This window comes from Schistocerca gregaria, chromosome 10, assembly GCF_023897955.1.
Source record: "Schistocerca gregaria isolate iqSchGreg1 chromosome 10, iqSchGreg1.2, whole genome shotgun sequence".
Taxonomy (NCBI): Eukaryota; Metazoa; Arthropoda; class Insecta; order Orthoptera; family Acrididae; genus Schistocerca; species Schistocerca gregaria.
Genome location: NC_064929.1, coordinates 172,502,489 through 172,514,187, shown reverse-complemented (window position 1 = coordinate 172,514,187; position 11,699 = coordinate 172,502,489). Strand labels below are relative to the sequence as shown.

Below are 11,699 nucleotides of genomic sequence, written 5' to 3'. Positions count from 1 at the left end.
TGATCAGTGGCATACCATCACTAACAAAATTAGTTTCTGTTCAAAATCAGTGAGAAATGTGCTGGGATAATTTTAACCTGACCGTCATGAATATGAGCTCTCAAGCAGCTGCACAACAATGAAACTATTACCGGTTCTCAAATTTTTGGAGCACAAATGAGCAATATCTGGCGCTGTTCATGTGACACGTTTATATTGTTGAAATAATGGCATTCCAGTAACTGTGAGTAGTTTGAATACGGTGAGTATAGTGAGAAAAAGGAAGATCAGGTGAAAATTATCGTAGATGGCTTTTTTTTACGATGCCTCGAATTCCTTCATTCAGCTTCAGAAATTGACTGCTTACAATTCGTTTGAAAACTTCACAGTGGTCACACTCCCATTAGTGGTGGATGTTGTGAAGGTTGACAATAATCACTGGTTGTTCCGCAAGACAGCGACGCTACGTATCACATCTGTTCTGTCACTCGGCATACGTAGAAGGTGGTTTTTGATCGCTGATGCTGGTGGTGACGTAGACAATGGAGGAGCAATCAGTCCATTTCTGTCTTCAATAACAGACGGGTTTGAAAAGTGCACAGTTAGGCAGGAGCAAAGTCCAGAATGTGGTGAGTCATCCTAAGTGTGTCCTTTCGTCACTACAAACGTGATCTTTGCGATCTGTGCTGACCACGTCTTTGTCATGGGTATAGTGCTGTCAAATGCTGCTACATGCCCTGAGAGATGGCTTTCCAGCCGGTTCGAAATTCTGATCATCCGATGTTGAATCTAGTATACGGTGAAAAATTTGATTTTTGATCATCTTACAACCTGATAGCTTTGCTCGATCAAGGACTGAAATTATATTCGTTGTTTATCACGGTTAGTTCACTGCATCAAATGAAGTAAAACGGTGCAAAATTTTTTAAAGAGTATTCAGAGATAAAAATGCATTTCGTGAACCTTACGTATATTTGAGTTTAGCTAGTACATTGCGGTATGTGAAGTGTACTAGAGTCATTGAATAAATAAAGAGACAAATTAGTCTGAAGAAAAAGCGTTTATTTTTACAATATAACTCTTTTACTACTTTTCAACATTATCCCCTTGAACATTTAGGCACTTGTTCCAACGGGCCACAAGCTTCTTTTGTTCCGGGTGCAAAGAGGTCTTTATCTTTATGTTTGAACCAATTTCCCACAAACTTTTTCGTGTCCTCGTCCTGGAACCTCTCCTCACATAATGCTTCCTTCAGTGCACCAAATGAATGGAAATCACCAGGTGCTAAATCACGACTGTATGGGAGATGAGGCAGTACTTCCCAGGCCATTTTTTCGCTGGTTTCTCTGGTTAGTTCAACAATATGTGGACCTGCGTTGTCTTGTTGGAGAATCACTTCTCTCCTCTGAGATCCACGACGTCTCTCTCTCACGGCTGCCTTTACCTTGTTGAAAAGCAAATCCGAGTAGTATTGGCTGTTCATTGTACGTTGCTCTTCGAGATAATTACAAAAAAATGGACTTTCAGCATCCCAAAAGACCGTCAACATGGTTTTTCCTGGTGATGCTTAGGTTTCAAATTTTTTCGTGACGGGTGAGTTGGTGTGCTTCCACTCCATGCTTTGTCTTTTAGATTTGGGGTCATAATAGTGAACCCAAGTTTGATCCCAAGTTAAAATTTTGTTGATGAAGTGATCACCTTCTCTTTCATAATGTTCCTTTTGCTCTGTGCACACTCTCAACCTTGTTTCATTGTGTAGCCGCGTCAACTCCTTTGGGAACCGTCTTGCACGTGGTTTGCGGTATTTCAGCCTGTTCTAGATAATAGTATGAACTGCACCAGTACTAACTTGAACCTTATCAGCTGTCAGTTCGACAGTCACACGGCGGTCGGCACGTACAATCTCTTCAATTCAACTTTCAAGTGAAGGAGTTGAAACTGCAACTGGTCAGCTAGAACGGTGTTCGACAGTCACTGAGTGGCGACCATTTCTGAACTGCTCTAACCACTTGTAAAATTTTGCATCATTAATAGAACCTTCACTATTAACGTTATACATTCTACAATATATATTCACTGGCTGCTCTCCTTCAGCAAGTAAAAAACAAGTAACAGAATGTTGTTCAACTAATGTAGGCATTTCAAGCAGACTTGGCACATTGAAATGTATTTTTGAAGTTATGAACAAAACAATGGATACATCAGCTGATTAGTGCTCTTGCCAGTTAATAGCTAATTGGTTTCAATAGGCAAAGCAAGGGAAGATTTGTGACCTCAGTTATAAATAGTGGTGCGACACCGACACTACTTCACAGTCCCTACCTCTGATTTGCGGCTGAGTGTTTCTATGCAAACCCCTGCCAAATATTCCAAATTTGTAACAGCATGAGTGCCTACTGCAAAACTGTCTGGAAAGTAGAAAGTTGTAAAATAGTCCGCCCAATTCTCATGAGCCGAGCTAGAATGAGGTATAAAATTAAAACAGAATGGTTGGATAGATGGAGTCTAGGCAGTGAGTACACGCAACAGCTGAGTTCGCAGGGCATGTGCGTGTTCTTTTGGTAAAAACTTTTCCTTTAACCAATTGTCCTTTTCTGATTATACAATATTTTCCGGTATTCCAGAGAGTTTTCCTTTTGTTGGTCTTCCAGGTCTCCACATTTCGTGTACGTTATCTTCAACTCTGCTTCAATGATGACTGACCATTCTACACGAGTCTCTCTCTGTCTTATAACAAATAATATAACAAAAATAGGTGTAACAAGCACCAGAAGTGCATTATATTGTATTAGTTGTGTCAAAACAGGTTACACTGTTGTCAAACCAGGTATACGAATGGTATAAGTAAGAAAACTGTAACCTGCTCTTCACGGTACCTTTTGTATTGCATTGGTTTACCTTCATTTCCTTCTGACCAGCCGTTTCAGTCCGTATTTGGTGCAATAGAATTCCAAAACTTTTAAACACAGCATTCAATCCGAACGTGCAAACATTTGCCGTCCGAAATAATATACAGATGTTCCAGTTGCCAGGTGCTGCCATCTGTCACCATACAGCTCAACTAGAGACTTCATTCCCTAGTCTGCGGAAAAGATGTCATAATGCAAAGTGTACTGTGCTTCTGTTCTCGAAACACAATTCTGGTAGATGTACGCCACTTTTACTCCTATCGCCTCACATCACTAAGAGACCTCGTAGAAATTTGAGCTCACACGGAGACTTACTAACTATCCTTTTCACGTCTATTCATGACGAGCACGAGAGGGATGAAGGGACATGGTACACAAAATAACCCCAGCAGGTAGCAAAAGGTTGCTTCAGGAGCATACACGTAGATATAGAATTTAACTGTAAGCCTTCTTTGCAACAAAGGTACGAGGGTCACTCTAAACGAAATGCACACTATTTTAGTAAAAATACAGTTTTCATTCTGCATGTGAGAAAGTTTTACAGAGTGGAGATACATCCTTCCCGCTTGTTGTCAAATTTAGTTCAACCTGTTCCCGTGAGTGGCACGGTCACAGCATGTCTTCAAGATTGCTGCTACACTGGACGCTCGTCAGAAGCAACGTGCTGTGATGCAATTCCTGTGCTGTGAAAACGAGACAGTGGGAAACATCCACAAGAGGTTGAAAACGATGTATGGAGGTGTCGCTGTCGATCGCAGTACAATTAGTCGGTGGGCGAGCAGGTTACGAGATGAAAGCGGGCACGAGCGGCAGGCGTCGTACTGCACACACTCCAGACAGTGGGCAAAGAGCGACTGCTGACAGACGCATCACAGGGAACCAATTGCCACTCTACGTTGGTATAGGGGAAGGAACTGTTTTCAGAATACTGAAAGTGTTGGCGTTAAAAAAGATATGTGCAAGGTGGGTTCCCAGGTTGTTTACAGTGGCTCACAAAAAAAAAACAAGAAAAACGGTATGCAGCGAACTTTTGGAACAGTACGAGAATGTTGGAGATGAATTTCTTGGAAGAATTGTGACAGGTGATGAAACATGGCTCCATCATTTTTCACCAGAGGCAATCAATGGAGAGGCATCATGCAAATTCACCCAAGCAAAAAAAAAAATTAAAATCACACCTTCTGCTGGAAAATTTATGGCTACAGTGTTTTTCGATTCCGAAGGACTCTTGCTCGTGGACAAATTGTCATGCATATGAGACGACAGTGAAGAAACTTTAAGCTCGACTGAGTCGTGTTCGACCACGTCGGAAAAAGCAGGATGTTTTGGTGTTGCACGAAAATGCGCGGCTACATGTCCGTCAAAAAACCATGGAAGCGATCACAAAACTCGGATGGACGACACTGAAACACCTGCCTTACAGTCCTGACCTGGCTCCATGTAACTATCACCTCTTTGGGAAACTGAAAGACTCTCTTCGTGGAACAAGTTTTGAAGATGACGACTCCCTTGTGCACGCTGCCAAACAGTGGCTCCAACAGGTTGGTCCAGAATTTTATCATGTTGGATACAGGCGCTGGTTCCAAGATGGCGTAAGGCAGTTCAGAAGGGTGGAAATTATGTGGAGAAATGAAAATATTGTTCTTAAAGGATGTATCTACACGCTGTGAAATTTTCAGACTTGTAGAATAAAAGATGGGTTTAAGAAAAACAAAGTGTGCATTTCTTTTGGAGTGACCCTCCTATATGTTCAAGCCTTACCCTGGAAAGTTTCAAATCTTTCAAGGAATTTCAATAATCGTCAAATCCCAGAGTGAAAGATTCGTTGAGAAAACAGCGTAGCAGTTGTTTTTTATACTTATACTGGGAACATAAAAGATCTCATAGATTTTTCTTTGAAAGGAAGCAAGTGATTTGCATTTTGTATTACAGATGATATTTAAAATATGAAGTCCAATGAATTTTCATGGCCAGAGAACGCAGATTTCGCGTATATCAGAGACTGCGATGAAAATGGACTAAACGCTACCTCGGAATTTTTGTAAGCTGTTCGTCACTTGATTTTGGTGACACTCACTCTATATCTCTCTCAGTTGTTCTTTGGAGGCAGAACTTTTCTCTATGCCTTGGCCATTGCTTATGTAAGCTTTTGTAATTTTCGTTAACAGTAAGTATGATAACATGAAATTAAGTGCGTTTATTTCAAAGAATTCTAATCAGAATTTTCACTGTTGACGGGCGACGCTTCCGGAATAACGGCTTCTCGACGAAGAATTAAGCAACTACTTTTTACATCCCACGCAAATAGCTACTAATGGTAGCAAACTTTTTCAGAGTCTGCTGTTGTTAATTCTCTGCGAAGTCCGAAGTTTTAGAGGAATCAAACTGACGCGCTTGTAATAACTGGAAGGTGTACAACTTTGCTTCCGCCGTTTGCCGATAGGTGGCGACAACGGCTAGTAGCGGTCGAAAGAAACAGATCGCAGACGTCAGGAAGTTAGCTTGGACCTCAGTCAACATAACCTCACTCAAACATTAGCCGATTTTTGTCTGCATCATAAAGTTGTTCTTGATAGAAAATGTCAGTTTACGAGCTTAATTCTCGTCATTTGCGGCAGGTGTTACTGTTTTGTTTCAATATGAAGAAAACAGCGGCTGAGTCTCATCGAATGGTCTCACGTACGCATCGTAAGGACGCTATTAGAGAAAGGACGTGTTTCACCGCTTCATGATTGGTGATTTTAGCATCGTAGATCGGCATAGTGGTTGAAGAGAGAATGTTTTCGAAGATGCAGAATTGGAGACATTTCTGAGTGAAGTCTCACGTCAAACTCAAGAAGAATTGGTACGATTAGTGGGAGCGATACAGCAAGCCATTTTAAAACGTCTCAAATCTATGGGCATGATTCAGAAACAAGGAACTTGGAACCCCTGTGAGCTGAAACCAAGAGACGTTGAACGGCGTTTGTGTGTTTGTGAACATTTGCTTCAGAGGCAAAAACGGAAGCGATTTCTGCATCGCATTGTGACCGTGGACGAAAAATGGGTTCATTACATTAGCTCTAAATGCAAAAAAACATGGGTATCTCCCGGCCTTGCTTCCACGTCGACAACCAAACCGAATTTTCACGGCTTCAAGATCATGCTCTGCATTTGGTGGGACCAGCTTGGCGTGTACTATGAGGTGTGCAACAATCACAGGTGCTCATTACTAACGCAATTAATGCGTTTGAGCAGAGCATTTAAACACAAATGGCCGCAACACAGCGAGAGGCACTATAAAGTGATTTTGCAGCAAGACAACCGTCGATCCCACGTTGCAAAATAGGTGAGAACGTGAAACTTCCTGGCAGATTAAAACTGTGTGCCGGACCGAGACTCGGACTCGGGACCTTTGCCTTTCGCACGCAAGTGTTCTACCTGCAGAAGTAAAACTGTGAGGACGGGGTGTGAGTCGTGTTTGGGTAGCTCAGACGGTAGAACACTTGCCGTTGAAAGGCAAAGGTCCCGAGTTCGAGTCTCGGTCCGGCACATAGTTTTAATCTGCCAGGAAGTTTCATATCAGCACACACTCCGGTGCAGAGTGAAATCTCATTCTGGAGGTCAAAACGTATTTTGAAACGTTAAAAAAGGAAGTCCTACCCCACCGAAGTATTCTCCAGACATTGCTCCCTCTGACTGTCACCTGTTTATATCAATGGCGCCCTTCCGATCTCATGAAGAAGTCACAAATTTGATCGATTTGGGGATAGCTTCAAAAGATGAACAATTTTTCGACACGTGATTCGTACACTGCCCTAATGATGGGAGAAAGTAGTAGCCAGCGATGGAAAATACTTTGAATGATACATGTGTAACCAATTTGTTTCGTTAAAGCCTCAAATGTTGGGGAAAAACTCGACGGAAGCAAAGCTGTACACCTTGTATTATTCACGCGGTCGTGAATTAGAAATTGCACGACTATTATTCTGTCAACCGATAATGGTTCTACATATCTGAATTTCGAAATCACAATAACAAACAATATTCGTTCTGTTACGCATACAGTTCTACCTCTCGATCTAAAAGGGAGAGTCATAGCTTGACATTCACCTGGTGCGAGTTATGATAAGAGCAACGTACCTTATTTTACTTGACGTATTTTCCTATACCACTCAGATTTTTCAAGAGACGCTATTTGTTTTGAATAAGTGATACGCTTCAGCGATCAATGCACAGTTGCATTTCTATTTTTATATTTAACTGGCGTGTCAGTCGTTCGACATTTGCGTCACACGATTATTTCGGTAACAGCGTCAACGACAATATCTGTAGAAAACAGTTCATCGTCTACTTATTGATTACGACACACACACACACACACACACACACACACACACACACACACACACACACACACAAGCTCGCGCGCACACACACACACATGGCATTAATCGTGTCGTAAGTGTGGGATACGTGCACATGAATGAAGAGACTCGTAAGATATCACCAGAACTTTAAACTTGTGGAGTGGAGGACAGAGAAAAACATTTATCAGATCGAGCTGTCGAAGCTTTTATTGTTAGAGCCCTTGATTTACAGATAAAGAACGGCTTTCGTGTCACTCACTAATCTGACGACTGACAGCTTCTCATCAGCTTTAAGTGACGAAATAATCGCCTCACTGCTCCGAACTCTGCGTAAATAATCTTTAGTGTTCACGAAAATGACTTTGTAATCCTCTCATTAATCTGTGAAAGCAGATCTGACATCTCCTGACTACGATAACGGCGTGATGACGCGCGGTCCAGCCTGGTGTACGGTAGACAGGGTGGTCCATTGATTGTGACTGGGGCAAATATCTCACGAAATAAGTGTCAAACGAAAAAACTACAAAGAACGAAACCTGTCTAGCTTGAAGTGGGAAACGAGATGGCGCTATGCTTGGCCCGCTAGATGGCGCTGCCATAGGTGAAACGGATATCAACTGCGTTTTTTAAAATAGGAAACCCCATTTTTATTACATATTCGTGTTGTACGTAAAGAAATATGAATGTTTTAGTTGGACCACTTTTCTCGCTTTGTCATAGATGGCGCTGTAATAGTCACAGACGTATACGTACGTTGTATCGCGTAACATTCCGCCAGTGTGGACGGTATTTGCTTCGTGACACATTACCCGTGTTAAAATGGACAGTTTACCAATTGCGGAAAAGGTCGTTATCGTGTTGGTGTATGGCACTGTGATCAAAATTTTATGTGACCAAGAAGTCTCGTGGGATTCAACAAACTACGCCCAGAAGCGGACGCCACCCCCACTCAGCTGTTTCCAATTCAGGCTCGGCATGGACCCCCAAACGGGAGCAGCAACGGAAACGAATAGGCACGAAAAATCCCAGAACTAGTGGGTATCCACAACAGACATAGCCACATACTGTCATTGAGGGAATTCTTGTACTTTCATTAATAGAATCAGTTTCAAACTATTTAAACACACACTAATAACTGGCTCTCTCAGAAACTTGTAAGAATTTATGAAACTACTCATTTAAAATTAGATACGTGTCTCTCAGACACACTATCACTTCAGATAGAAACGTAACAATAATGTTATTACAATTCGCAGCAAAGTATATCCAGGGAAAATTTTATCCATGGATATCTTTAGCAATTGGCCAGCTAAACTCCGTCGTGTGATAAGCACTACTGGCCATTAAAATTGCTACACCACGAAGATGAAGTGCTACAGACGCGAAATTTAACCGACAGGAAGAAGATGCTGTGATATGCAAATGATTAGCTTTTCATAGCATTCACACAAGGTTGGCGCCGTTGGCGACACCTAGAACGTGCTGACATGAGGAACTGTTTAGACAAACAGCAGTTGACCGGCGTTGCCTGGTGAAACGTTGTTGTGATGCCTCGTGTAAAGAGGAGAAATGCGTACCATCACGTTTCCGACTTTGATAAATGTCGGATTGTAGCCTATCGCGATTGCGGTTTATCGTATCGCGACATTGCAGATCGCGTTGGTCGAGATCCAACGACTGTTAGCAGAATATGGAATCGGTGGTTTCAGGAGGGTAATACGGAACGCCGTGCTGCATCCCAACGGCTTTGTACCACTAGCGGTCGAGATGACAGGCATCTTACCCGCATGGCAGCCGCGTCTCGATCCCTGAGTCAACAGATGGGGACATTTGCAAGACAACAACCATCTGCACGAACAGTTCGACGACGTTTGCAGCAGCATGGACTATCAGCTCGGAGACCGTGGCTGCGGTTACCCTTGACGCTGCATAACAGACAGGCGCGCCTGCGATGGTGTACTCAACAACGAACATGGGTGCACGAACGGCAAAACGTCATTTTTTCGGATGAATCCAGGTTCTGTTTACAGCATCACGATGGTCGCATCCGTGTTTGGGGGCAGCTCGGTGAACGCACATTGGGAGCGCGTATTCGTCATCGCCATACTGGCGTATCACCCTGCGTGTTGGTATGGGGAGCCTTTGGTTACACGTCTTGGTCACCTCTTGTTCGCATTGACGGCACTTTGAACAGTGGACGTTACATTTCAGATGTGTTACGGCCCGGCGCCTTGCCTGTACTGTCCGCCGTACTTCCCTAACGAAGTTACTGGTCGGCGACCCAAAGCAAAACCTCGCTACTTGCTAGAGCTTACCACTCGCTCTCCCATCGGCCCGGTAGGTAGCGCCGCCGCGCGCTCTGCGCACACCACCGTAAAAATTACCCATAATAGCGGCGGGAATATCGCTGATCGAGCCACACGGTTCAATACCCGGTCCGAGTATGAAGTCGCCAAGAATCCCTGACATAGAACCAATGCCTCGAACATTCCCCAAAGATTGTCTGTAGCCCACAGATGACGAATATGCAGACTGATGATGCCAGTTCTGCTAAAGAAAGCTGGTGACAGTAATCCCATAATTGTGATGGTCTGGTGCGAACAAGGTCGCCAAAATCATCCCTTTAGAGAGAAATCTGCTTCTGATAATCATTCCATCGGTTGCAGGTGATAGGTGTAGTAGTAGTTGTCATACCGGAGACACTTAATCGTACTTTGGCTTATGCTATATTGGCCGGACACTTGCCTGGAGCTTATATTAGGGTTTGTCTCAACATCCTGTAGAACCTGGTCCTCCAGATCTGCTGTACGCGCAATCTCCCTCCACGTTCACCTGTCCGAAAGGACCCAAGATCACGCAAACGCCCAAAAAGGGCTTGACATATTGTATGTTCTGGTTGGTATCTGTGAGGGTCCTTGTTTTTGTATTGCTAGTCTGTCTCTCGACTGTTTTCACTCCTTGGCCGTACACAAACACCATTTCGGAGTGTTCCCGAGGTGAATACCGGACCATTATGCTGCTGACAGTACGGTGCCTCTATCTCACAACATGCAACGCTCAAGGAACAGACGGCACGTGGTCAGATAAACTTTCATTCGCTAGCGCCATCTACCATAGCAACGAAGTATTTGAGGACACTTGTTCATAGGACCTTTTTCCTTCATTTCCAGTCAGGAATTCGTCCCTGCAGTTTTTCGGTTTTATTAATTTAATGTGAGATTCTTATTGCGCCCCCTCTCTCCAGCCCTAAAAGAAAAGAGATATGATGAGATTTTGCCAGACACTTTCGGCTCACTTAATTAATGGACGTCTCGTTGCCTCACTCGCGTGTAAGCTCAGGTACTATAAGCTACCCATTACTACTCAAAAGAAGGAATTAATGTTTTTCATCTGGTTATATTAAACTGGATGTTACTGAACCAGAGTGTGTTGTTTCTCTGTTTGTATGTCTGCGAAGTACAATATGCCGTGCAACGTCGACGACCCCCGCAACGTACGGAGTTTCGTACACGCAGACAACTTACTGTCGTGGTGGAGAAGCAGCTGACGATTGCGACGGTAGCTTGTAAAAGGTTTGAAATGTAACAGAAAGAGAACTATAGGTTCTTCTCGAACTGGAACACTGCCATTGACATTTGGTCGTTCGAGTTAAAATGAGTTCCTTTAAGGAGAGAAAACTTGCTCTATACTTTTGACCGTGTTACTGAAGCAGGTTCTACAGCAATGGAGAGACGTCTGAAGACGTTAAAATAACCTCTGGTGTGCCACAGGGGAGTGTTATGGGACCATTGCTTTACACGATAAATATAAATGACCTAGTAGATAGTGTCGGAAGTTCCATGCGGCTTTTCGCGGATGATGCTGTGGTATACAGAGAAGTTGCAGCATTAGAAAATTGTAGCGAAATGTAGGAAGATCTGCAGCGGATAGACACTTGGTGTAGGGAGTGGCAACTGACACTTAACATAGAGAAATGTAATGTATTGCGAATACATAGGTAGAAGGATCCTTTATTGTGTGATTATATAATAGCGGAATAAATAATGGTAACAGTTACTTCTGTAAAATATCTGCGAGTATGCGTACGAAACGATTTGAAGTGGAATGATCATATAAAATTAATAGTTGGTAAGGCGGGTACCAGGTTGAGATCCATTGGGAGAGTCCTTAGAAAATGTAGTCCATCAACAAAGGAGGTGGCTTACAAAACACTCGTTCGACGTATACTTCAGTGTTGCTTATCAGTGTGGGATCCGTACCAGGTCGAGTTGACGGAGGAGATAGAGAAGATGCAAAGAAGAGCGGCGCGCTTCGTCACAGGGTTATTTGGTAAGCGAGATAGCGTTACGGAGATGTTTAGCATACTCAAGTGACAGACTCTGCAAGTAAGGCGCTCTGCATCGCGGTGTAGCTTGCTGTCCAGGTTTCGAGGGGGTGCATTTCTGGATAAGGTATCGAATAA

At 43.3% G+C, this 11,699-nt stretch overlaps 1 protein-coding gene across 6 annotated transcripts in view; it reads right to left on the bottom strand.

Annotated features, from left to right (window-relative positions):
• LOC126293273 (uncharacterized) overlaps positions 1–11,699 on the bottom strand; it is an 869,155-nt gene that overhangs the window by 610,301 nt on the left and 247,155 nt on the right. The gene's annotated exons all lie outside the window — the stretch shown is intronic.